General features: G+C 45.6%; 1 protein-coding gene across 1 annotated transcript in view; it reads right to left on the bottom strand.

The window, feature by feature from the left end:
• Positions 1-13546, bottom strand: part of GLIS1 (GLIS family zinc finger 1) — a 110047-nt gene extending 96501 nt beyond the window's left edge. The window contains exon 1 of the mRNA XM_061186571.1: positions 13481-13546. The gene's annotated coding sequence lies outside the window, so the exon portion shown is untranslated. The remainder of the gene's footprint in view (positions 1-13480) is intronic.
• Between the last annotated feature and the right edge of the window lie 13193 nt (positions 13547-26739).

Here is a 26739-nt window from a genome sequence, read left to right as displayed (position 1 = left end):
AGGTTTGAATCCTGGTTTTGCCATTTACCACCTGTGATCTTGTCTAAGTCAAGCGACTTAACTTCTCTGTGCCACAGTTTATGAAGTTAAAATGGGTTTATACACCAAATGTAAAGTATATAGAACAGTACACCTGGCACACAGTAGGCACTATATAAATGTCTGCTCTCACTGTTGTTCTTATTCATTTTCCAGGGTAGGTTAGACCATCAGCATGGTCTCATCTCCCCAGCCACAGTGCCACAGTGACGGGCTCAGAGATAGGCACGTAATGCAAGTTGGGTTAATTAGACAGAGGCCTGGAACTTCTCTAACACTAAGGAAAGAGCAGCCTCCACTCCCTTACATGCAAAACTGTCTGTTTTGAAAAATTACTAGCCATCATCACTTCAGACATTACTTTTGCCCATTATCTATCTTTCTGGGGCAACAATGTATGTTAGACCTTTTCACCATGTTCTATATCTCTCTTATGCTCTTTTCTGAATTTTTCATCTTTTTTTAACTTCCATGCTTCTGTCTAGATATTGTCTACTAACTTATTTTCCAATTTATCAATCTTCTCTTTAACCGCATCTAATCTATTAAGTCCCTATGATAAAAATTCTCCAGGAAGTGGGTATAGAGGGACCCTACCTCAACATAATAAGGGCCATATACAACAAACCCACAGCAAACATCATTCTCGATGGTGGAAAACTGAAAGCATTTCCTCTAAGATTAGGAACAAGACAAGGATGTCCACTCTCACTTTTATTCAACATAGTTTTGGAAGTCCTAGCCATGGCAATCGGAGAAGAAAAAGAAATAAAAGGAATCTAAATTGGAAAATAAGAAGTAAAACTGTCACTGTTTGCAGATGACATGATACTATACTTAGAAAATCCTAAAGATGCTACCAGAAAACTACTGGAGCTCATCAGTGAATTCGGTAAAGTTGCAGGATACAAAATTAATACACAGAAATCTCTTGCATTCCTATACACTAGCAACAAAAGATCAGAAAGAGACATTAAGGAAGTAATCCCATTTACCACTGCATCCAAAAGAATAAAATACCTAGGAATAAACCTACCTAGGGAGGCAAAACACCTGTACCCAGAAAACTATAAGATACTGATTAAAAATCAAAGATGACATAAACAGATGGAGAGATATACCACGTTCTTGGAATGGACGAATCAATATTGTGAAAATGACTATACTACCCAAAGCAATCTACAGATTCAATGCAATCCCTATCAAATTACCAATGGCATTTTTCACAGAATTAGAACAAAAAATTTTACAATTTGTATGGAAACACAAAAGACCCCGAATAGCCAAAGAAATCTTGAGAAAGAAAAATGGAGCAGGAGGAATCAGGCTCCTTGGCTTCAGACTATACTACAAAGCTACAGTAATCAAAACAGCATGGTGCTAGCACAAAAACAGAAATATAGTTCAGTGGAATAGGATGGACAGTCCAGAGATAAACCCACACATCCATAGTTTAATCTATGACAAAGGAGGCAAGAATATACAACGGAGAAAAGACAGTCTCTTCAATAAGTGGTGCTGGGAAAACTGGACAGCTACATGTAAAAGAATGAAATTGGAACACTTCCTAATACCATACACAAAAATAAACTCAAAATGGATTAAAGATATAAATGTAAGGCCGGATACTATTAAACTCTTAGAGGAAAACATAGGCAGAACACTCTCTGACATAAATCGAAGCAAGATCTTTTTTGATCCACCTCTTAGAGTAATGAAAATAAAAATAAAAATAAACAAATAGGACTTAATTAAATTTAAAAGCTTTTGCACAGCAAAGGAAACCATAAACAAAACAAAAAGACAACCCATAGAAAGGGAGAAAATATTTGCAAACGAAGCGACTGACAAGGGATTAATCTCCAAAATACACAAACAGCTAATGCAGCTCAATAACAAAAACAAACAACCCAATCAAAAAAATGGGCAGATCTAAATAAACATTTCTCAGGACTTCCCTGGTGGTGCGGTGGTTAAGAATCCACCTGCCAATGCAGGGGACACAGGTTCGAACCCTGGTCCGGGAAGATCCCACATGCCATGGAGCAACTCAGCCCGTGCACCACAACTACTGAGCCTGCACTCTAGAGCCCGCGAACCACAACTACTGAAGCCTGCGCGCCTAGAGCCTGTGCTCCACAACCAGAGAAGCCACCGCAATGAGAAGTCCGTGCACCACAATGAGGAGTAGCCCTGCTCGTCACAACTAGAGAAAGCCGGCATGCAGCAACGAAGACCCAATGTAGCCAAAAATAAATAAATAAATAAATAAATATTTAAAAAAATAGACATTTCTGCAAAGAAGACATACAGATGGCTAAAAAGCACATGAAAAGATGTTCAACATCATTGGGGCTTCCCTGGTGGCGCAGTGGTTGAGAATCTGCCTGCTAATGCAGGGGACACGGGTTCAAGCCCTGGTCTGGGAAGATCCCACATGCCGCAGAGCAGCTAGGTCCGTGAGCCACAAGTACTGAGCCTGCGCATCTGGAGCCTGTGCTCCGCAACAAGAGAGGCCGCAATAGTGAGAGGCCCGCGCACCGCGATGAAGAGTGGCCCCCGCTTGCCACAACTAGAGAAAGCCCTCGCACAGAAACGAAGACCCAACACAGCCATAAAAATAAATAAATAAATAAATAAATAAATAAATAAATAAATAGATGTTCAACATCACTAATTATTAGAGAAATGCAAATCAAAACTACAATGAGGTATCACCTCACACCAGTCAGAATGGTGATCATCAAAAAACAAACAATAAATGCTGGAGAGGGTGTGGAGAAAAGGGAACCCTCCTACACTGTTGGTGGGAATGTAAATTGATACAGCCACTATGGAGAACAGTATGGTGCTTCCTTAAAAAACTAAAAATAGAGTTGCCATATGATCCAGCAATCCCACTCCTGGGCATATATCCAGAGAAAACCATAATTCAAAAAGACACATGCACCCCAATGTTCATTGCAGTACTATTTACAATATCCAGGACATGGAAACAACCTAAATGTCCATCAACAGAGGAATTGATAAAGAAGACATGGTACACATATACAATGGAATATTACTTGGCCATAAAAAAGAATGAAATAATGTCATTTGCAGCAACATGGATGGACTTAGAGACCGTCATACTGAGTGAAGTAAGTCAGACAGAGAAGGACAAATATCACATGATATTGCTTGTATGTGGAATCTTTTAAAAATGGTAAAAATGAACTTATTTACAAAGCAGAGATAGAGTCACAGATGTAGAAAACAATCTTACGGTTACCAGGGGGAAAGGGGGAGGGATAAATTGGGAGATTGGGATTGACATATATACACTACTATATATAAAATAGATAACTAATAAGGACCTACTGTATAGCACAGGGAACTCTACTCAGTACTCTGTAATGACCTATATGGGAAAAGAATCTGAAAAAGAGTGGATATATGTATATGTATAACTGATTCACTTTGCTGTACACCTAAAACTAGCACAATGTTGTAAATCAACTATGCTCCAATAAAAATTTTTTAAAAATCTATTAAATCCATCTTTTGAGTTCTTAAATTTTTCTATTTTTTAGTTTAAAATTTTCCATTTGATTAATTTTTATAGCTTTCAGATATCCGTTGAAATTCTCCATTTGGTAATCTATTTTCTTGAACACATTAATCACAGTTATTTTAAATCTTGTACCCGATAAATCCAACACGTGGACCACCTGTGAGTCTGTTTTTGTATGTTTCCCCCCCCCATTGGTCCTGCCTCCTCGTATCCCTGGTACTTTCTGACTGAATGCCCAACATTGCGTATGAAATCTGTACAGGCTCCAGATGATATCTTCCTCCGGAGAGAATTTTCTTTTGCTTCTCAAAGGCAGTTAAAAGAAGGGAAGATGATCTTTATCCACTCTAGGATTTCAGCTTTAGGCTTTGTAAAGTTTGCTCTCTTTCTGGTTCATCCTTTCTCCTAGGATGCTGCCCTTCAGGGTCCCCAGCTGAAAGCTTGGGATGCCCGGACTCCTCCTCCCTGGTTGACACTGAACTTCAATATAAGTTCCCAGAACCTGAGGCCGTTGAAAGCTTTGCTTAGTTCCTCAACCTCTTAACTGCCACACTGTTGATTTCTCAGCCGTATAACCTATGCCACTTAAGAATCAACAAATGTCTTGGAAGGAAACGCAACATTTAAGGTTCAGCTCACTTTTCGGCACTTCCTATCTCCATGGAATCTTGACCCCTCAAAATCTGCCTATTTTGGTGGCCCTAAACTCCAGTTTTTGTATCTCTAGCATAGTAAGGCCGCAGAAAGCTCTGTTCATTTCTCCAATTCTTGGTCCTATACAACTCGGTCCTATACAACTTGCAATCTGGCAAATGCCTGAAAGGAAGAAGTTGCGCAGAGTGTCAGATACATGTCAGTGTATTTCCCTTCTCTTCAGGGTGTTGGTGCCTCAAGTCCTCGTTGTCTTGGTAGTTCATGATGCTTTCAAACAGCTGGGTTTTATATTTTATTCAGAGGGAAGGTTAGTCTGATATAAGCTTATCTGCTATAAACAGATGCAAAAAGCCCCTTCCAACATATAATTTTAATGACTGCATAGTATTCCATAATATGCTTGTACATACTTTATTTAATCCATCCTCCATAGTTAGGATTTATATTGTTTAAAAAGATTAAAACTAGAAACTATCATGTAATGAATGTCCTTACAGACCTGTCTTCATGTCCACCCATATTTATAGCCTTAGAATAAATTCCTAGATGTGAGATGGCTGAGTCAAAGGACATGCAAAATTTTAAAGAATTTTGCTACCTGCTATTCAAACTGCTCTCCAAAAGGAATATATCAATTTATACCATCAGCAGTGCAGGAAAGCCCCTGTTTCCTTGCACTCTCACCACTCTAGGTATTCTCATTTTTTAAAAAATCTGTTAATTTAACAGTTCAGGGTGATTTATAATAGAAAAGAATAGGATATAGCCTGTATATCGAATAATAGAAAAATGATTACATAAAGTTACTCAGCAGAAATTTTATGTAGCCATTAAATATAGTAGAATTCCATCATAATGCAATTAACTGTGGTCCAAAATCTTCAATTACTTTAAAATGCAGAGCTTAAAATGGTATTTTTGGTGGTTTTTCCAGTTAATATATGGGAAAAAGATGTTTTCATTTATTAGATATGTCAGAAACAGCCCACTTTATCACAAAGTACACACTACACAAGGAACTAAGAAAACCTCAAATGGTTACGAGGCAGTGACTTCCTAACCCATAATCCCCTGCAACCTCCAGAGAAAAGAAGAACTCTTTTGTGAAGAGGCTGGACAGGGGACAGGAGCTACTGCCATGTTTTATATGAAGGCATCTTATCACAAGGTATCTTATCATGGGTTTTATTGGATTTACTAAAGGTTTTAATTACAAGGGAAAATATTTATAAGAATTAAATAAAAAGAAGATTCAAAATTCCACATGCATGAAACTAACTTGAATAGAAAAAAAAAGGAAAATCAATACATCAAATATTAATCACGGACTTCCCTGGTGGCGCAGTGGTTAAGAATCTGCCTGCCAATGCAGACATGGGTTCAATCCCTGGTCTGGGAAGATCTCACATGCCACGGAGCAACTAAGTCCGTGCGCCACAACTACTGAGCCCACGTGCCACAACTACTGAAGCCTGTGCGCCCTAGAGCCTGTGCGCTGCAACTACTGAAGCCCGCGCACCTAGAGCCCGTGCTCCGCAACAAGAGAAGCCACTACAATGAGAAGCCCACGCACCACAACAAAGAGTAGCCCCTGCTCGCCACAACTAGAGAAAGCCTACACACAGCAACAAAGACCCAACACAGCCAAAAATAAAATATAATAAAATAAATTTAAAAAAACATTAATCACTCATTCATTCATTTAATGTACGTCTATTGAATACCTACTTTGTGCAAGGACCAGGCACCAGGCACAGGAATGCAATGATGAACAAGAAAGGAAAATCTCTATTCTCACGGTGTTGACATTCTGATCAGAGAGAAGACAATTTCAAAAGTAAACACATAAATATATACTATAATATCAAGTAGGGATAAATGTGAATTAAACTAAAGGTAAGAAGCTAGAAAGTGCAGGGAGATGGGGACAGTCGGGGCAGGTCTCCCCGAGGGGCAGACATCTACACAAAGGCCCTAGTGAAGGGAAGAAGGGAGCCATGTGGACACCTGGGGAAAGAGCTTTCACACAGAGCGAGCAGCAGGTACAAAGACCCCGAGGTAGAAGTGTTAGCCAGGGTAGGAACACAAGAAGGCCAGGTGTGGCTGGAGCCTAGTGAGCAAGGATGAGAGAGGCAGGTGAAGAGACCCACCTGGGTCTGACCAGCAGGGTCTTGAGAGTCCTGTTGAGGCTTCAGGTTTTTTTTTTCACTATGCTTTTTGTTATTGTTGTTTTTTTGTTTGTTTGTTTTGGCCATGCCACGCGTGCCATGAGGGATCTTAGTTCCCCAACCAGGGATCAAACCTGTGTCCCCTGCATGGAAGCACAGAGTCCTAACCATTGGACCGCCAGGGAATTCCCGAAGCTCCGGGTTTTGTACCGACATAGCAGAAAGCCATGGAAGGGTGAGAAACCAGACTTGACTTATGGTGTGGAAAGATGTCTGAGTTTGTGTTGAAAAAAGACTTTAGAAGAAAAACAGTAGCTGCGGGGAGAGTGGTGGCTTTATTATCAGAGTGCTTCCTAAAACCTCCATTCCTTTTTGGATTGAGTGCATTATTCTGATTCCTGATTGTAATGGTGATAACATGACTGCATTTATCAAAACTCACAGAACTGTTCATACACACACTGTTTTAGTGATTTTTGCTGTACATAAATTTTGAAAGATTTAAAAACCTCTGTATTACATATTTCAAAATATTTCATATTGTTTCAATAATTTAAAAAACTGTGCCAATATCCATCCTTGAGAATAGACCAAAGATAGAGCTGGGATAGACTGCTGCCCCTAACTCGGCATGGACCATCGTCCAGCACATGGATCTGTGAACAGGCCCCGTCCTTCCCAGCCCACCACCAGCAATTCCAGGCAGGGGGAGTGTGGTACTCCCCACACTGGACCAGAGGACCCCTGGGTACCCTTCTTCTTGAAGGCTTACAGAAGAGGACAGCCCTAAGGAGACAGGTGTCTTCACATGAGATAAGACGGCGGACAGGAGAGATGCACAGCCCAATGAGTCTTCAGGACCCAGGGCTTCCCCTCCTCAGGCTGCTCTGCCAGAGCCTCTGTCCTCTCTCTGTTCCTACTGCCGTCTCACAGCCTCCCACCTCCTCCTCCTCCTCCTCCCCTCCTCCCCCTCCTCTCAGATCCTTCCCTGGAAAGGCTGCACCTACACTAGGTGTAAATGACTGCTAGAGTGCCCTGGAAGATACACACACACACACACACACACACACACACACACACACCAGATTCCAGTTTGAGTGAGTGAGTGAGTGAGGAGGGAGCAACACAAAGCAGGGGCCCCAGGGCTGCCAGAAGAAAGCACTGCACATATTCAGCATATTTATGTATTTCCCAGGGGTAAGGGAAGCGGGGTCTAGTAAATAAGCTCTGATAGCCCTTAAAATTCTCAGATTCTACATTTCATCATAGTGAGCCATCATGGTTCCAAAATTTAAGATTAGAGGTTTCCATGCATCTGGGATTCTAAAATTCCATGACTCTCTCATTCTGAGATGATGTAATTTTATAAAGCTAAGCATTTAAATTACTATGGTTCTAAGAGTCTATGACGTTATGGATCAGACATAAGGAAATTCTCTGATTCCAAGGGTGTAAAAACCCATGCTTCTCAGATCGGAAAGCCTGCCACTTCCTAGGGTGCCCTGAACCCCACATTAGTCCCTGCCTGGCCTAAATCATCAGGGAGCAATAGTTATGGTCACCAAAACCCCTTTGTTTTTGTCCAAGACGAAAACAAGAGAGTAATGGGATGACAAGAAATCCAGAGGAAATGGCTGTTAAAATCTATAAAACTTCTCAAAGACAAACATATTCCATCTGTGTTTTTTCAGTAAATACAGGACCATAAATATTTATGTCAGGCATATATTTAACATTTCATGTTTGGCCTTTTTTTTAACTCCCTCCCTTTAAATCAAGCTAATTAGTTAACTCCTATGCCCATGTCAGTTTTTTACCCCCTAACCGATGAAACATCCCCTCAAACTGCTAAAAATATCTATAAAGCAAGAAGGAAGACATACAGGCAATGAGAAGAAATGCCCAGCTCCAGGTAGCTGCAGGCAGGTCTGGGCACGCAAGATGTCAGCACCTTAAAATCCCCTCCCTCCATCTCGCGTCCTTGGGGAAGGATCAGTTGTTATGACTGAAAAAATACCACCATCCCAAGGAAGATGTCCCAACCTTCAGAAAAGGTTACATCCAGAGATGCAGCACGGAGCAGGCAGTGAGAATGGTTCCTTGTACCTCAGAGAGGCTCAGAGTTTCTCGACTCTTGGAAAAGATCATTTGTTCCACAGTGTGGCCAGAAAGGCTGGCAAAGCTTACTGAGGAAGTCATAGATGTTGATTTGGCTTATGAAAAATCCCCTCTCCTGGGCCCCAGAGCTGAAATCACTCAGCTCCCAGGGCCCCTCCTCCAGGAAGCCCTCCCTGATCAGCCACATCCCACAGGGCTTTCTGCTCTCCTCCTCTGCCCTCCTCGAAGACCCACAGCCAGTGCTCCAGTCTGCACCCTTACCCACAGGGCACAAGGCACCCTCCCTCAGCCATCATTGCAACAGGGATTCCCCAGAGTGGAGGTTCCACCCCAGGGGGCATACTGAATATCCCTGGGGGGATATCTGGCGTCACAATGACTGGGAGTCACTGTCTTTTAGTGGGGAAGAGCCAGGGATGGCCAACTTACTGCCCAGGGTGGGTCAGCCCTACACTAACTTTTGAATATGTTGCCAGATATTCAAAATATCTGTAAGCAAGCAACCTGGTCATCTAAGTCTAGAACATAGCCCCATTTTACACATAAACACAAAGTATTTTTTTCATGGTTTTAATATACATTGAATTTTCCAGGAATGGAACTATGTACGATGTACATGGAGGAAAGATGGTACTGTGTTTTGTTTGGAACTTGACCAGTTGTTCACCATTTCAGAAAATGAGGTCACCCTCAGTCCCTCCGTTTGTGACGTCTATGCGTCTGTAGCTGGCAGGTTTGGTCAGGGATGCCGGGCACAGGTGTGAGCAACTGGCGACTTCTCTGGGCGCTTATATGGGGAAGCACACATGACTTAAGGGTTTCTTCCCTTTCATTTCTTCTCTATAATACAGTTGAAATATTATATGGAATTTTTAAGAACTATGGTGCCGACGGGTTCCATTATCTACCAGTTTCATTTCAAGAGCGTAAAGGAGGCAGTACAAGAGGGTCCTGTTAGAAAAAGGAAGTGCTGAGAACCACTGACCAGGCCAACTCCTCGTTTTCCAGATGGGGAAAGGGAGGTGTCCTCCAAAGTCACATAGTGAGGTGAGCATGGGGAGGTTGGGATTCAGCCAGGTGTGTCTGACTCTGCAGCTCTGAGACACTCCGAGGATAGGCCTGGTATGACGTCTTTGACTCCCAGGACCTGTTTGTGGATTCAGTGACACACAGAGAGCCCTGGGCCCATAAGGACCCCCAGGAAGGCAGGCACACGGTTCCCATGCGGGCTCTCCAGAGAAGGCGAGTGGGCAGCCCAGGCCCCGTGCCAGGGACAGGAGGTGTGGGTGTGCCAGGCCGACTCTGGAAGCCCTGGGAGAGGCAGGCCAGACAGAAGGCCTCAGGCAGGTGAGTCTCCCAGGCCTGGGAGCAGAGTCTGAGGCTTGAGACTTTGGGACCAAGCTCACCTCCCCACTCCCTTTTCCCCCACCCTACACCTTCCCCTTCTCCTGCTGTGCCCCCTGACCCAGCTCTCTCCTCACCCTCAGCCCCCGTGCCCCACACTTGACAGCTCTCAATCCATCCCTTCCTCCCCGTCCTCACTATCTTTGCCTCAGTTCAAAGCACCACCATCTTTCACCTAGATGTGACATAGTCACTCCACTGCAGCCAGGGTGATCTTTCCAAAGCACAAAAATCTGTCCGGTTTTCCCCCTGTTCCTAACCCTCCATGGCTCCCACTACCCACAAGATACCCTCTGAATGCCTAAGCCAGGCAAACAAAACCCTGTACCTTCTATTTGTTCCCACCGTCCAGTCCCTTTCCTGCAGGTTCCCAACACCGCCAGCCTAGAGCTGCACCCGGCTGCTCACAGCCCCCCAGACCTGCCCTGTAAGTACTGCCCTTGCCCTTGCCATCTCCCTGTGGAGCAGCCTTCACTACTCCCTCTGCGCTACGCCAGCCCCATGTGGCCCCCGTCACAGCTCCCTTTGCACTGCGTGTGTGGCCCATGTGTAAGTGCATTAAATGACAGTCCGAAGGACAAATGCAGAGAACAATACATCAGGGGAGAGCTGAGCAAGGCCTTGAATGACACTCGAACCTCTGCTACCAGGAAAGAGAGACCTAGAAACACAAGACAGACAGAAGCCTTTTCTCAAAGACACAGGCCCCTGGTGGGGGCAGGGAAGGGGAGGGGGTGCCGGTCAGGCTGCAGACTCCACTCCAGCCATTACAGCTTTACTGGCTGAAACTCACTGATTTCCCTGGAAAGGTGGGGGATGGAAACATAAGGAACATTTCCCAAAACATGATTGAGGGAACTTGAAGCAGCACCTAGAAGTGTTTTCATTCCAAACAGGAGCAGGCCTCGGTGAGGAGCGGGGAGACTGCAGGTCCAGTCCTGGCCCAGCCTGGGCTCTACTCTGGAATGCCCGGCCCACACAGGACCACACTGCCCCGACTTCTGAGGCTGCAGGGGAGGGTGTCTAGGAAGATACAGCTGATGGGGCAGCCTATTCAGGCACATACCATCGACATATGTCACAGAGGAGAAAGGTCCACGAGGTCACACTTCACTCCACGAGGAGGGAGCTGGGTTCTCAATCCAAAATAAATGAATCAGTGCTCGTGTGTTTGGTGCAGTAGCCCCCGAGTTCAGTCCCAAGCCCCTTTTTCACACTTCAGGTTAAGAGTCCGGGGAAAGGCCCCCTGGGCAGGGAAGCTGAGCCCAGTGTTCTGGACTTCCCAGAAGACTCACTACATGTCTTGGGCAGCCCCCAGCTCCTGGGTCTCAGTTTCCTTTGCTGTAAAACAAGGGGAGTGGACTGGAGGTGTCTCTAAATGTTCCTGTTCTCTTCTCACCCCAAAGAGCCATCATGAATGCCCTGTCAAGAGGCCTCATGACCCAGAGTGGGGGCCGGTCTTGAACAAGACCCTGACTTCTCCCTCCCGCCAGCCCTAGCATTCGGGACCCCTTACTACCTGACAGGCCTGCCACTTCCCACGGCTTTCTCTGGAATGGGCTGAAGTCAGCACCCATCCACCCCCCGACTCTGAGCACCTATGTGTGCCAGGCCTGGGCACTGGGACACAGGTGAGCCAGACACTGGTGCTTCCCTCAGGAGCCCATAGTCTCGTGAGTGACATGAACCCTTAAACAGAAAAAGACTCTGGGATGGATCAGTGCCAGAACTGAAGTCCACACTCCTCTTCCCTCTACAAGGATGAAGGAGCATACCTGCCTCCTCTTATCCTTCCTCTAGCATGGCCACTGCCTCCATGAAGCCTTCCCTGATTCTGCCACCCTCTCCCCACATGGTTGGCTGCTCCCAGGCACTCTGGGAATCACTCCCCCACAGCTCTTGCCATACGATGTAAGTGATGTGTCCATACCTTGGAGGGCAGAGCTAAATGTTTCATCCAAGCCTCTCCACAGTCTTGCTAGATAGATCTATTAGCCCATTTTACAGATGAGGAAACTGAGGCCCAGGAAGGCAAAATGACTTCTCCTGAGTAACACACTTAGAAAGAAACGGACCTGGGATTCGATCGCAGGGCTGGTGATTCCAGACTACAGTCCTCAGCCAGGGCTGCAGTGATCATCCCACACCCCACCCACAGGGTTGCCCAGAGGCCCAGAGAGGCCATTCCTAGGGGGAAGGAAGTGCACACTCCCTGAGAAGCAGCCCTCAGTTACTCTATTGTAAGATGTCAGGGCTAAAATTGCCCTGAAAGATAATCTAATCTCAGCCTCCTATTTTACAGAAAAGGGATACTGAGACCCACAGAGAGCAAGGGGCTTGTCCACATTTATACAGCCAGTGGCCAAGTCAGGATCAGACCCAATTCTCCAGAGTCTCCATCAGGCATTCACTCCATGGCACCTCACTGCTACCTCTTAAAGGCAGCTGGAGAGGGTAACACTCTCCCTAGTGTTCTGGCAGAGATGGGACATTCACGGGACAACTTGGTTTATGAGGGTATCTTAAAGCTTCTCCCATAAGCTCTGCCAGGCAGGGATCATCGAGAGATAAGGAAACTGAGTCTGGGAGGTGATGAGAGCCATGCCCGGATTCAAGCCAGGTCTGTCTGGGGTAAAGCCCCGGCCGTCTCCAGGGTGCTGGGCTGCTGGCCTCCACAACATGGCACTTCGCGTGTACACAGATGATCTCATCTGTCCTCACCGAGGCCTGTGGCTAGCACTGACCTGCATTCCTGATGCCAGCTCAGTGCCCAGCATCTTTTCTTCAGACCGACCCTGACATCACAGTGTACCATCTTGACGGATGAATCTGGTTAAAGGATGGGGTGAATAGAAAATGGGCCAGAGGGCCTCCTGGGGCTCAGGGCGTGATTTCCCCAAAGTCCTCCTGCTTTCTTCTCACCATCGCACTGCCAGGTTTTGCCTGGTGAGCCGCGGCAGCTCACTGCCAAGCACGGGGACCCCGTCAGCGGACAGGCCGTGAATGAGTGCAGTGTTTGGGACCAGTCAACAAGATGGATGTTGTTTCGGTTTGGCTCCATGCACCGTAAACATTCTGTGGCAGACGCAGCTCCAGGTGGCTCGCTGGCTCGCGCTCGGCAGCTGGGCCAGCCTGCAAAGGCCCATTAACATGGACATAAACAAGGAGGGCTGGGGGATGGAAGGCAGGAGGCCGCTGGGGTCTGTCCCACTTTCGGAGACAAGAACACAAAGACAGAAATCCAGGAGCCAGGCTGGAGGTGGTGGCAGCCGGGTGGGGAGGAACGAGGCCCCGCCTGGTTCCAATCTTCGCTCTGACACAGATACCGGGTGACTTTTGTTTTGACAACACTCACACCTTGTCCAGGCCTCAGCCTCCTCATCTGGAGAAACAGGAAAGGGCTCCACTGTCGGCTGCAAGGAGGCCCTCAGAAATGCTTGATGAAGGAGCTGACTGCACCAGCAGTTGCTTGAGGACAAGAACTACATCCGATCCATTTTGGCCCAGTGATTAACAGCACGGGCTTCAGAGACAGACAACTTACCTGGTCTGGAATCCGAACTCTGCCGTTCACCCACTGATGTGTTCTTGGCCAGGTAACCCAACCTCTCTGAACCTCCCTTATCTGTAAGATACAAATGATCATACCTGTTGCACCAGCAGTGGTGAGGGGCAAATGAGACAATGCTTACAGGCGTTTTATAATGCAGTAATAAAAGGTCACTCTCATTCTGTTAGGATTTGTATGCCCCAAATCTCACAGAGCCTTGCCCGGAGCAGGCTCTCAGGATGAAGCGGGTGGCCAAGGCTGGGGAGTGGCCAGGTCTTCTGGATTCTCCCCTCCCGGTCCAAGATGATCTCTGGATCCCTGACCAAGCGCTCAGCCTGCCAGGCGCCCATGTGGGCCTCACAGCCTGGCCCCAGACATCAAGCCCCAGGCCCGTGCGGGAGGCTGTCCAACTTGACGAACATCAATTCTCAAGTGCCAGCTGGCCGAAAATCAATGTGTCAAATGACCAATTCATCAAAAGCCAATTAGCCACAAATTACTTCGCCAAGTGGCTACATTCCCAAATTACCTCAACAGTTACCCAAAACTTATTTATTTTAGCCATTTATAAAGATGACAACCATTTGTGTTGGAGGAGATGGTTTTAGTTTTAGTTAATAAGTTTTGATTTTGTGTTCAGAGCAGCATTTTAAAGAATATTAAGCTGGTCAAAATCAAGAATCATGGGTTGGTTTAGTCCTCTTATTTAGTATTTACTATTCAGTGTATTTCATTATCAGTTATCAAATGTTAATGTTTCATACAGGAAATCTTGAAGTTATATTGTGCAGTAGGTTGAATGGTGGTTCCTGAAAAGACATGTCCATTTCAAATTTCTGGAACCTGGGAATGTGATCTTATTTGGAAAAAGGGTCTTTGCAGATGTAATGAAGTTAAAGATTTTGAGCTGAAGAGATTATCCTGGTGGGTCCTAAATCCAATGAGAAGGATCCATATGAGGAGAGACACAGGAGACGACATGACCACAGGGGCAGAGACGGGAGCAACACAGCCACAAGTCATGGAATGCCAACAGCCACCAGAAGCTGGAACAGGCAAAGAATGCATGCTCCCCGCAAGCCTCCAGAGCCAGCACCTTGATGCCAGAATCTTCCACAGCTGTGAGAATAAACTTCCGTTGTTTTTTAAGCACCAAGTTTGTGGTAATTTGTTATGGCAGCCTCAGGAAACTAATACACATTTCTTTCATCATTATTTAATGTCATTTTCTGTTTTGCCTATTCTTACTTTTTTTGGAAGGGGGGATTCTTTTGCTAATTTCTCAAAAAACTTGTTAACTTTAGTTTGTCTGTTTCTAGCAATTAACACACAATGGTGATAGGGCTGCTTAGGCTACTTCTTAGTTTATTTATTACTTTAAGTATCTTTTAGTACTTTTTATGGTTTACAACCAACTTCTTGTACTCTTCACAATTTCGCATTTATGGTCGCATTTATGGTTAAAGTATCAAATTTGATACCAACTCTTTCAAAAAAACTAATGAATCAAATCCAGGAATATATGAAAAGGATGATTCATCATGACCAAGTGAGGTTTATCCTCAGAATGTAAGGTTCTAGATTAATCAGCATAATTCACTAAATCAAAAGAATGAAGGAGAAGAGACTTAAGATCAGCTCAACTGATGCAGAAAAAAAATTCACGATAAAAATTCTCAGCACACTAGGAATAGAAAAGAATGTCCTCAATATAATAAAGTACATCAATGATAAACTACAGCTAACATCAAGCTTAACAGTGAAACACTGAATGCTTTCTCCTAAGATTGGGAACAAAATAAGGATGTCCATACTCACCACTTCTATTCAACATATTAGAGGTCCCACAGCTAGTACAATTAGGGAAGGAAAGAAGATGGCATGAAAATAGGAAAAGAAGCATAACTCTTTACTCTCAGATGACATGATTACTTACATGGAAATTCCTAAGAAATCTCCAAAAAGAAAAACATGGAAAGAATAAATTAATTTAGCAGTGTCACAGGATACAAGGTCAACATGTAAAAACAATTATAATTCTACATACTAGAGGAATTAATGGGGAAATGGAATTTAAAAAGCAATCTCGGGCTTCCCTGGTGGCGCAGTGGTTGAGAATCTGCCTGCCAATGCAGGGGACACGGGTTCGAGCCCTGGTCTGGGAGGATCCCACATGCCGCGGAGCAACTGGGCCCGTGAGCCACAACTACTGAGCCTGTGCATCTGGAGCCTGTGCTCCACAACAAGAGAGGCTGCGATAGTGAGAGGCCCGTGCACCGCAATGAAGAGAGGCCCCCACTTGCTGCAACTGGAGAAGGCCCTCTCACAGGAACGAAGACCCAACATAGCCAAAGATAAATAAATAAATAAAAATTAATAAAAAAAAAAGCAATCTCACATATAATAACATCAAGAAAACATAAAATTGTCAGGAACAAAGTTAAAGTTTTGTAAGACCTTTACACTGAAAACTATTAACACTGCTGAGAGAAAGTAATCAACACCTAAATAAACAAGGAGAGATACTATGTTCATGGATGGAAGATTCAATATTGTTAAGATGTCAATTCTATCCAAGTCAATCTATACATTTAATGTCATCCCAATCAAAGTTCTAGCTGGTTTTTTGGTAAAGCTTGATTAGTTAATTCTAAAATATATATGAAAATATTAAGGACCTAGAATAGCCAAAACAATATTGAAAATGAAGTACAAAGTTGGGGGCTCACACTATCTGATTCAAGACATTCTATAAAGCTACAGTCATCAAGACAGCGTGGTACTGGCATAAGAATAGACGAATACACATAGATCAGTGGAAAAAACAGAAAGTCCATAAATAAACCCACATTAATATGGTCAACTGATTTTTCCCTAAAGTGCCAAGACAAACCAATAAGGGAAAGAAGTCTCTTCAACACATGTTGCTAGAATAACTGGATACCTATATGGAAAAGATGAACCTTGACCCTTATCTCACACTGTATCCAAAAATTAATTCACAATGCATCATCAACCTGAATTTAAAGCTAAAACCATAAAACTTCTAGAATAGAGTATACCTCAAGACAGGCAAAAGTTTCTTAAAAAAAGCAGGAAACCAAAGAAAAAGTCGATAAACTAGACTGATTCAAAATTTAAAATCTTTGTTCTTTAAGAAACACCATTTAGAAAACGAAAAGGCAAGGCAGATAATGGGAGAAAATATTCCCTACACATATACCTAACAAGACTTGTATCCTGAATATATAAAGAACTCTCACAACTCAATAATAAAAGGATAAATAACCCAATTGAAAAATGGACAAAGGACTTGAATAGATTTCTCAAAAGAAGATATGCACATAGGAAGATCCAAAGATGCTTTGCATCTCTAATCATCAGGGAAATTAAAGTAAAACCAGGGGACAATAGCAACACTGGCTGATTGGAATGTGGGTAACTGGACACCACTGAAGGGCTAATGATTGCTGCTATAATGAAGGACTGTCTTCCTGCTGGCCAGTTCTGAAGAGAAAACAAAATGCAAGTCCAGTTTCCTGCAGCTCCGGGTCTGGATGACACACCTGGCTTCATTTGTATGGACCTCCTTTTCCTCCGAGCAGGAAAAAGTCAGAAAAACCTCCTAGAGGAGATGACTCGAGCTAAATACTGAAAGATTACTTGCCAGGAAGACAGGGCATGAACAGCATCAAAAATGCAAGGACCAGACATGCAAGAGCAGGAGGTATCGGGAGCTTTGAGTATTTCAGAGCTGGGATTACGAAGCCCAGGAATTAAGATGAGCAGGGGCTGGAGCAGGTGGGGCCCGGTGGGCCACCTCGGTAACCTTGGACTTTATCCTCTATCATGATGGAGTCACAGATTCTATCACTTGGTCCAGTTCTGGACCAAGTCCCAACATGCAAACTGTATTATCCATTCATTCTTCATTGACTCAAGTATTCATTCAACAAACATTTACTGGGCACCTGCTGTTGACATTCTTGTCTCCCCAGCCTAGAGGGCACCCTGCATTCCCAGCCCTGGCTCTTTCTCTGGGATATACAGCCACTATAGAGTGAACTCCTATTAGGTGCCAGGTGCTGGGCCCAATACTATATAAGCAAAATCTTATTTAATTTTCATGTTTTCTCCATTTTACAGATGAAGAAATGAGAGGCTCAGAGAAGAAACTGATTCAAACCTTGGCCTAACTGATTCCCAAACCCCCATTCAGATTGATCCATCCATCTGTGCAGAAACAATACCCAAGTACAGGCTGCAGGCCAGGCCCTGTAACCAGCACAGGGGCACAGGTGTTCACAGTGCTGCCCTTGAGTGCTCACACCTGTCTGCCCGTGACTTGCCTCTCCCATCAGAGGGGGAGCCACCTTCCCTCACGGAGGTCCAGGCCAGCCCCCACATGCCCAGGCTGAGTGACCATGGAGCTGTAGGGAGGGCACCGGCTCGGTCTTACGGACTCCCCTCTCTAGCCGCTCATGACAACAGATGCTCTGTCCCTTTGCCTCCTGGTGGAAACACCAGGCCCAGAGTGCAAAGGAGGCATGGTGCCAAGGTCCAGCCTCTTCCACGCCAAGCCCACATCTCCCTTTGGTGTGACCAGACCCTGGCCAAATACTGAAGTTCCCAGTACTGCAGCTAGTTGTTAATCCATCTAGAAGTAAGTCAAACAAACAGCAGACACAACCCATAGCTTCCCCAGGAGACAGCTCCCCACACCCCTCTCTGGAGCTCCTGCCAAGTCTGTCCTCCACAGCTAGGTGGCCACAGGCTCTACACACTGCCACCTCACCCCAGGGACCCCCATTTCTGCTCCAAACCCTCTTCAGTGGCCCTCATTCCCCAGGCCTGATGGTCACCAGCCTGTGCCCAGAGGATCCCCAAGCTAGCCGGGCTAACTTCTCTGCCTATCAGCCCCTCACTGCTCTGCTCCTGCCACACCCACTGTGACGGACTGAATGTTTGTGTCCCCCAAAATTCACGTGTTGAAACCATACCTGCTGTGTGATGGTGTTAGAGGTGGGGCCTTTGGAAAGTGATTAGGATTAGATGAGGTCACAAGGGTGGAGCCCTCATGAATGGGATTAGTGCCCTTCTAAGAGTCAGAAGAGAGCATACTTCCCTCTACTTTCCCCTGTATGAGAGCACAGAGAGAAGATGGCCACCCACAAACCAGGAATCGGGTCCTCGCCAGTCACTCAATCTGGCAGTACCTTGACCTCAGAATTCCTAGCCTCCAGAACTGAGAATTAAATGTTTATTGTATTTTTGTTACAGCAGCCTGAACGGCTAAGACACATGCCCTGTCCCCAAACATACCTCAGGGGCTTTGCTTTTCTAGTCTCTCTGGCCTCTCTTCTCTCATGTCTGTGCAGCTCCTTGTCCCCATTCATATCTTGGAGCAAAAGCCACCTCATCTGGGAGGGCTTCCCTGATGCTCTGGGAACCTCACCCTCACACCATCCAGTTTGACCATCTTTATAGCACTCATCATTATTTAAAAGCATCTTGTTTCTTTACTCACCTATTTATTTTCTGCTCTCATGAACTTGGTCTATTTTGATCACCACCTGGATCTGAGAGCACTGCCTCAGAATAATAGGAATTCAACAATTCAACTGTCACATGCATGAATCCCACAAGGCCCAGCTGAAGTGACGCCGCCTCAGTGCAACCTTCCTGGACACCTCTGCTCAGATCTCTCAGAGGTGCAGACCTCACCAACCCCTCCCAAATCTTTCCCACTGGTGCCCAAAGGCCGGGCTGTGGCTGATTCATCTCTGTGTCCAGCACCTAATATAGGGACCAGTACGCCTCAGGGGTTGAATGAACACATTTTCTCTGAATAAATAAATGAATGCAATTCAGCTTCCCCACCTGTGATAAATGTAAAAGGGCTTTGTCAACTGTAGAGTGCAGCGGGCACTCACGTACATGCGCACACGCGCACACACACACACACACACACACACACTCCAGGGCCTGAGAGTCACAGGGCCTTACCGCACGGTCTGTTGAACTGAATTCTGGGCAGTTCTGCCTGTGCCCTAACTCCAAGGCCAATAGTCACAGCCACACATGGGCCTTGTGCAGCCCCTACCTCAGTTGGCGTGAGTCGGACAACTCATTATCTGAGTGGCCAGGAGGCAGAGGTTAAGAAAACCACAGAGCTGAGTGCTCCGCAGTCCTGGAGGGGGTGTGGAGAGCTGCCTGCACATGTGAGCGGCAGATGGTCAGCCTGGCCAATCGGGAGGGTTCCATTTCAGTGACAATTCATTTTCAGTAATTATCCCTCTCTCCTTTAAAGTCACCTAAGGTAGCCCTCGTGGGCACAGCGGACTTCTTCCCTGGGAGAACTTTCAAGTTACTTGCACTTTTGGAGATGCATAGAATTAAAAGCAGATGTGCCAAATTGAGCCTCCTGCTTGCTGCTCCATCTCTGATTTTTTTTCCTGCCGGCCCACTGTAAATGTTTTTAAAATGGGACCCCGGTACTAGACATGTCAAACAGCTGAATTCAAGGTAGAGGAGGCTGCCAGCAGGGAAGACGGATGAAATTTAAAATCCCTTTCGACAGATTAACTAGAGACACTTTGAAGCCATAAATCATGCAGACAGTCTAGAAGAAGCTAATAATGGATTTCGGTTTTATTCGTATATTTATTATCTCGAAGAGATAGCAGAATGCCGGGCCAACACGCCTGGCTGGGAAATCCACCGGGACTTCCTATGGCTGATTATCAACCAGAGAAGAGGTGGGACAGGAAGGGAGGAGGGACATAAGAACCGACATTAATTATGTACCTGCTGTGTGCCAGGCACTGGGCTTGGCGTGACTTGTTTTGTTTAAGCCAACCATGTGAAGAAGACAATATTGTTCCCATTTTATGGATGAAGACTCTAAGATACTCCAAGATAACTTGTTCCAGGCCACACAGCCTGGCCTCCCTGATGCCAAAGCTCTACTCCTTCCACCCAAAAGAATGCAGGAAAACAGATGGCCCAACGTGACAGCAGAGAGCACCTGAGAGACAGACAGACAGACAGCAAGTGTATGAGCTTCTGCACCCCAAGGGGCCAGTGCCCCAAGGATTGGTGCCCTTTTCCACTGCTGGTCCTTCAGTCTTGCTGTGCCCTCTGCCTGGGGTGCCTTCAGTGGTCACGTCCTGAGCTCACGATCATGTCAGGACCCAGCCTGGGTCTCTGCCCTCAAGAGAGTGCCCTGAATTACAGCATTTTTATATTTGTGTTATATATCCCTAGAAGGCTTCCCTCAAATAAATATGACCGTATCCATTCCTGTATCCTTCCATGGCCACCCAGGAGATGCTCAATGCTGTTTTTATCATTCCCTGATGCCCCAGCACCTTGAATACGAGCATCACATCTACCAAGGGCAGGGGGATGGCCAAGGCAAGACGCTAATATTCATGAAGCACCTCACACATTTTTGGTGCCCGCTCTGTACCAGCACCAGGGATAGAATCGTGAACCAGACATAGTGCCCACATGGAACTTACATCTGAGTACCAGGCACCTTATAAACTAATTTAACCCTATCGACCTAGGGGGACAAGCAACACCCTGAGAGGTCAGAAGGGACGGCCATCAGGGAAGGCTCCCAGGGCAGAGAACAGGGTCCCGGATCTCTCTTTTACAAGTCAATGACTCTTCGTCCAGAGCGGTGAGCCCCACACTCTGTGGCGCATCGGAATCACCTGGGGGACTTATGAAAAATATATCTGGGCCCTGCCCTAGATATAGCAAATGAGAATCTCGTGGGATACGGCCAGGGAAACTGCCTTTTATGAGTGCTCCAGAGGGTCCTGCTGAGCTGATCCTGCTGCTAGCCTAGTGTTTGGCCATCACCAAACTTTAAAAGAAAGTCTCCCTCTTTGGCCTGGCACACTCAAGGCCCTTCACAGCCTGGCTCCAAACCACCCCTCTGGTCTGATCTTCCAAGACTACACACACACACACACACACACACACACACACACACACACACACACACCCCATATAGTCATATAGTCCAGGCCTAACAGCTATTTACCGTTCCCCTGATAAGCCCTGAATGTGCAAGCCCACCCCACCCCATGCTTCATGCCGTTCCCTCTCCCGAAATGCCTTTCACCCACTTCCACCTGGGGAATTCATTCCTACTTATCTTTCAAGGTCCAGCTCAAACATTTCCTCCCTGAAGCCCTCCCGGATCTCCTCCGTGCTTCACAGCCCCATGAGTTAGCCCCCGCTGGGCCCCCGCTATCCCCATCACTGGACGGTTGGCTCCTCAGGGCCTCTCCCCAGTTCTCCCGCCAGCCTGACTCCCTGGCCCAGCACCTGGCTCAGAACGGTGTCCTAGAAATGAACAAGGCATGAGATGGTCTCGGAGAACAGGCCATGACCCAAAGATACAGAGGAGAAGGGGAGGCATCACTGGGCTCCTTGTTCCACTGTCCCAGCCCCACTGCAGACACGCTGGCCTCGTCCCACTCGGGGAGGTTGCTCCTCCTTCTGGGCCTTTGCACTAGCTGTCTCCTCTGCCCCGGGTCAAGGATGCCTGCTTCCTGTCATTCAGACTTCCCTTCCTACGAGAGGCCTTCCCTGACCGCCCCCAGGCCCCACCACTCACTAACCCCTCATCTGCTTCATCTCCCTTCTTAGCACATACCATTGCCTACATAGTATTCTGGCTGCTCACGTCTGTCTGCACCACTTGAACACAAGCTCCATGAGGGCAGGGACTAATATTTACTAAATCAAGTGGTTTCTGGAAAGCCTGGAGAGCCTTCCTGATTATTCCTGCACACACATACAGGCCTTGAGAAAGCCATCCTAGACCATTCCATATGTGAGCCTTGGGTTTTCCTCTCCTATCTGACTCACCATGTTCATGTGTCATGAGTTTTAAGGGACAAAATATCTTCAAAAATTGTTTTAAATTCCATAACCCTATCTCTCAGACAGCTTAGATTTCTTTCTTTTTTTAAAAATTGTGTTAAAATACACAGAACATAAAATTTACCATCTTAACCATTTTTAAGTGTGCAGTTCATGGTATTAAATACATTCCCATTGTTGTGCAGCCATCACTACCATCCATCACCCTAACTCTTTTCATCTTATAAAACTGAAACTCTGTACCCATTAAACAAGAACTCCCTATTCTCCCCTCCTCACCAGCCCCTGGCAACCACCATTCTGCTTTCTGGCTCTATGGTTTTGACCACTCTAAGCACCTCATATAAGTAGAATCATACAGTATTTGTCTTTTTGTGACTGGCTTATTTTGTTTAGTATAATGTCCTCAAGGTTCATCCACCTCGTAGAATATTACAGAATTTCCTTCCTATTTAAGGCTGAATTATATTCCATTGTATGTATATACCACATTTTGGTAATCCATTCATTGGTCGATGGACACTTGAGTTGCTTCCTCAGACTGCTTAGGTTTTAAAATGTTCATTTTTTTCCACTACACCTATGTGTGTGATTGTATCTGTGCATATACACATACACACACATATTTAACATTTTACTACATATTGACACTTGTTTAGTATTTGTAACACTAACTATCAAATCATGAGCATTTTTTCCCTTGTCACTAAGGATTCTTCAAAAGCCCCCTTTGAACAGCTGCGTAGTATTCCATCATGGAATTCATCATAACTTATTTAGCTATTCCTCATTGTTAGACATTTAGGTAGGGTGTTTCCAATTTTTTGCTATTATAAATAATGCTGTTATGAGCACCCTTGAACATAAATCACTGTCTGCATCTCTGAACGCTTCCTCGGGACAACTTCCAAGAAGAGGAATTCCTGGGTCAAAGGGATTGAATATTTTCCAGGCTCACAAAACGTATTGTCAAATTGCCATCCAGAAAGACTGTCCCCATTTACATTCCCACCAGTGACTGGTGAGGGGGCCAACTTCACTGCACGTTGCAACAATAAGCAACAGGATTTCCTTTAGTTTTGCTAATTTGTGAGACTGAAATCAGACTTCATTTTTATTTGGATTTTATTACTAGTGGAGGCAAATATTTGAAAATATCTTTGGCTATCCATATTTCTTCTTCTGTCAAATGCCTGTTCCCATCCTTTCTGCATTTTTCTTATCATTTTGGGGAGCTTTTCTTAGGTATTAAATACATCAGGCTTACATTCTTTTCTCATTTTGCTTATTGCCTTTCATTATTGTTTATAAATTTTTACACATAAAAATGTTCTAAATTTTCAAGTAGTCTAATCCAACAGTCTTTAGTTGAGATCACTTCCATGGGCTTTAAGTAAAGCTAGTTCTTTTCCAACCAGACATAAGATAAATATTTCCCTATAATACCTTCTAATTTTTTGTGTGGTTTCATTTTTCACACTTAACTCCTTAATCCATCTGGAATGTATTTTGCAGGATAATGTAGGTGAGGATTTAACTTTATTTTTTTCCCCAAATAGTTAACCAATTGTCCCCATCTGTGTTATTTTTTTCAAGACCCTTATGGCACGGTTTCTACCATCTCCCTTAGTAGCACCACAGTGTAATAATAATCACAAATATCACATATATCACTTACATTTTACAAAGCATTATTCATTTATCATTCATTCACCACGTTTTTGTTGAGTGCCTGTTATGCACTAGGGACTATTCTAAGTGCTAGGAATCCAGCAGTGAATAAAACAGATAATAATCTCTGCTCTCATGGAGCACACCTTCTAATGGGGGAAGTAAAATAAGTAAATTATACAGGATGTTCGTGATAATGAGAAAAATAAAAAGGAAGGGGGATTGAAAGTATTTGAGGGGAGGACGCACTTCTACATAGGATGCTCAGGGAAGGCCTCACTGAGAAGTGTCACTTGGATAAAGACCTGGGTGGGGGGCTGAGCCATATGGATGTCTGGCTGTAGGGGGAGGACATCCAGGCAAAGGAAACAGCCAGTGCCAAGGCGCTGAGGCAGCAGGAGACCTAACGTGTTCCAGCATCAGCAAGAAGCCAGCGTGGCTGAGGTGGAGCAGGCCTGAGGGTATGAAGGAAGAGCTGAGGCCAGAGGAATAAGGGGGTGTGTGTGTGCATCATGTAGGACCTCCCAGGCCTTTGTGCTTTACCTCCACATCTGGATGAGATGAGAGTTCTGGTGACTTTTAAACAGAAGAGCAACATCACTAATATTGTAACACAGGGTTTGTCAACCTCAGCACTGCTGACATTTGAGGCCGGATAATTTTTTGCTCTGGGAGGCTGTCTTGTGCATTGCAGGATGTTTAGCAGCATCCCCAGTAGCTCACATGTGTACATGTACGTGCACACACACACACACACACACCCTGCTGACAATTAAAAATGTCACTGCCAAATTGTTCCTCGGGGGGCAAAATGCCCCCAGTTGAGAACCACTGCTTTAACAAGATCACTCTGACTACTGTGCTGATGGGAGCAAAGGCAGAGACAGAGAACCCAACTGAGCAGCTACTGCAATCGATCAGTGAGAGATGATGGTAGTAGCTTCAGCCAGGGTGGTGAGGAGTGGCTGGACTGGATATACTGTGAGTGTAGAGGCACCAGGATTTATTGACAGATCACCTATAGGGAGTGAAAGAGAAGAGTCAAGGATGACACCAGGGCTTGATCCTGAAGATATGTAAGGACGGAGTTGCCATTTACCAAGATGACGACAGGAGAAGAACCAGGTTTGGGGAGACTCCCAGGAGCTATTTTGGTCACGTATGTTTGAGACATGCCAATGGAGACCCTGAAGAGCAACTAGATTGACAAGTATGGAGTTCAGAGCCCAGGTCAGAGCCCAAGACATGACTCTGGATCAGCAGCAAGTCGATGGTGTTTGAAACGAAGTGATAAAAGATGAGCCCACCAAGGGAGACAGCATAAACAGAAAAGCAAGCGGTCCAAGGACTAAGCCCAGGGCCGCCAATGCTAGAAGTCAGGGAGCTGAGAAGCTGCGGCCCGAGTAGTAGAAGAGCAACAGCCGTGTCCTGAAGCTGTGAGAGGGCGGTGTTGCAGGGAGTAGAGAGCGGTCAACTGCATCCAAGTCTGAGCGTTGTCCATTGGGCCGCATGGAAGGCACTAGAAACCTTGGCTAGAGCCAAGAGCTGTTTGGAGGTGAGGGTGGAGTGAGGGCTTGACTGGAGGAGAGCAATGTAAGATGCTGAGCCAAGGCAGCTCTTTCATTTTGCTGAAATGGGTTCCCAGACCCCTCTCGGCCACGCGTCTTACTGCTGTCACTGCCACAGCAGCCAGGCGCAGGCATGCTTCCCGGCTTCAGGCAGGGGCAGCCTGACAGCGTCTCCTACAAAACACACGCATGCCAGGCAACCTCAGACAACGATCCTAAAGTGGGTGGCGGGTTAATGCTTCTGCTGTGCCCCTGACCAGTGAGTATGGACACCCATGAATAAATACTGTCCCCTAGACAGTGCTCTGGGAGGAATTTTATTTTTTATTATTATTTTTTAAATATTTATTTATTTATTTGGTTGTGCAGGGTCTCAGTTGAGGCGCGCGGGCTCCTCAGCTGAGGCATACATGTGGGATCTAGTTCCCCGACCAGGGATCAAACCCAGGCCCCCCACACTGGGAGCATGGAGTTTATACACTGTGCCACCAGGGAAGTCCCTGAGAGGAATTTTAAAGACCCTTGGAAGGTGAGGCAGCTCAGGAATGCACTCTTTTTTTTTTTTTTTTTTTAATTGGAGTATGGTTGATTTACAATGTTGTATTAGTTTTAGGCGTACGGCAAAGTGATTCAGTTATATTGATACATACACATCTATCCACTCTTTTTTAGATTCTTTTCCCCTATAGGCCATTACAGAGTATTGAGTAGAGTTCCCTGTGCTATACAGCAGCGGTCCGCAACCCCCGGGCCGCTGACCAGTACCGGTCCACGGCCTGCGAGGAACCGGGTGCACAGCAGGAGGTGAGCGGCAGGCGAGCAAGCGAAGCTTCATCTACCACTCCCCATCGCTCGCATTACCCCCGAACCATCCCCCCCAACCCCTCACACCCCACAGCCCCGTCCGTGGAAAAATTGTCTTCCACGAAACCAGTCCCTGGTGCCAAAAAGGTTGGGGGCTGCTACCATACAGTAGGTCCTTATTAGTTACCTATTTTATATATAGTAGTGTGTATATGTCAATCCCAATTTTCCAATTTATCCCTCCCCCCTCCTTACCCCTCAGTAACCATAAGATTGTTTTCTACATCTGTAACTCTATTTCTGTTT

Source organism: Eubalaena glacialis, chromosome 3 (assembly GCF_028564815.1).
Source record: "Eubalaena glacialis isolate mEubGla1 chromosome 3, mEubGla1.1.hap2.+ XY, whole genome shotgun sequence".
Classification (NCBI taxonomy): domain Eukaryota; kingdom Metazoa; phylum Chordata; class Mammalia; order Artiodactyla; family Balaenidae; genus Eubalaena; species Eubalaena glacialis.
This window is presented reverse-complemented; position numbering and strand designations above follow the sequence as displayed.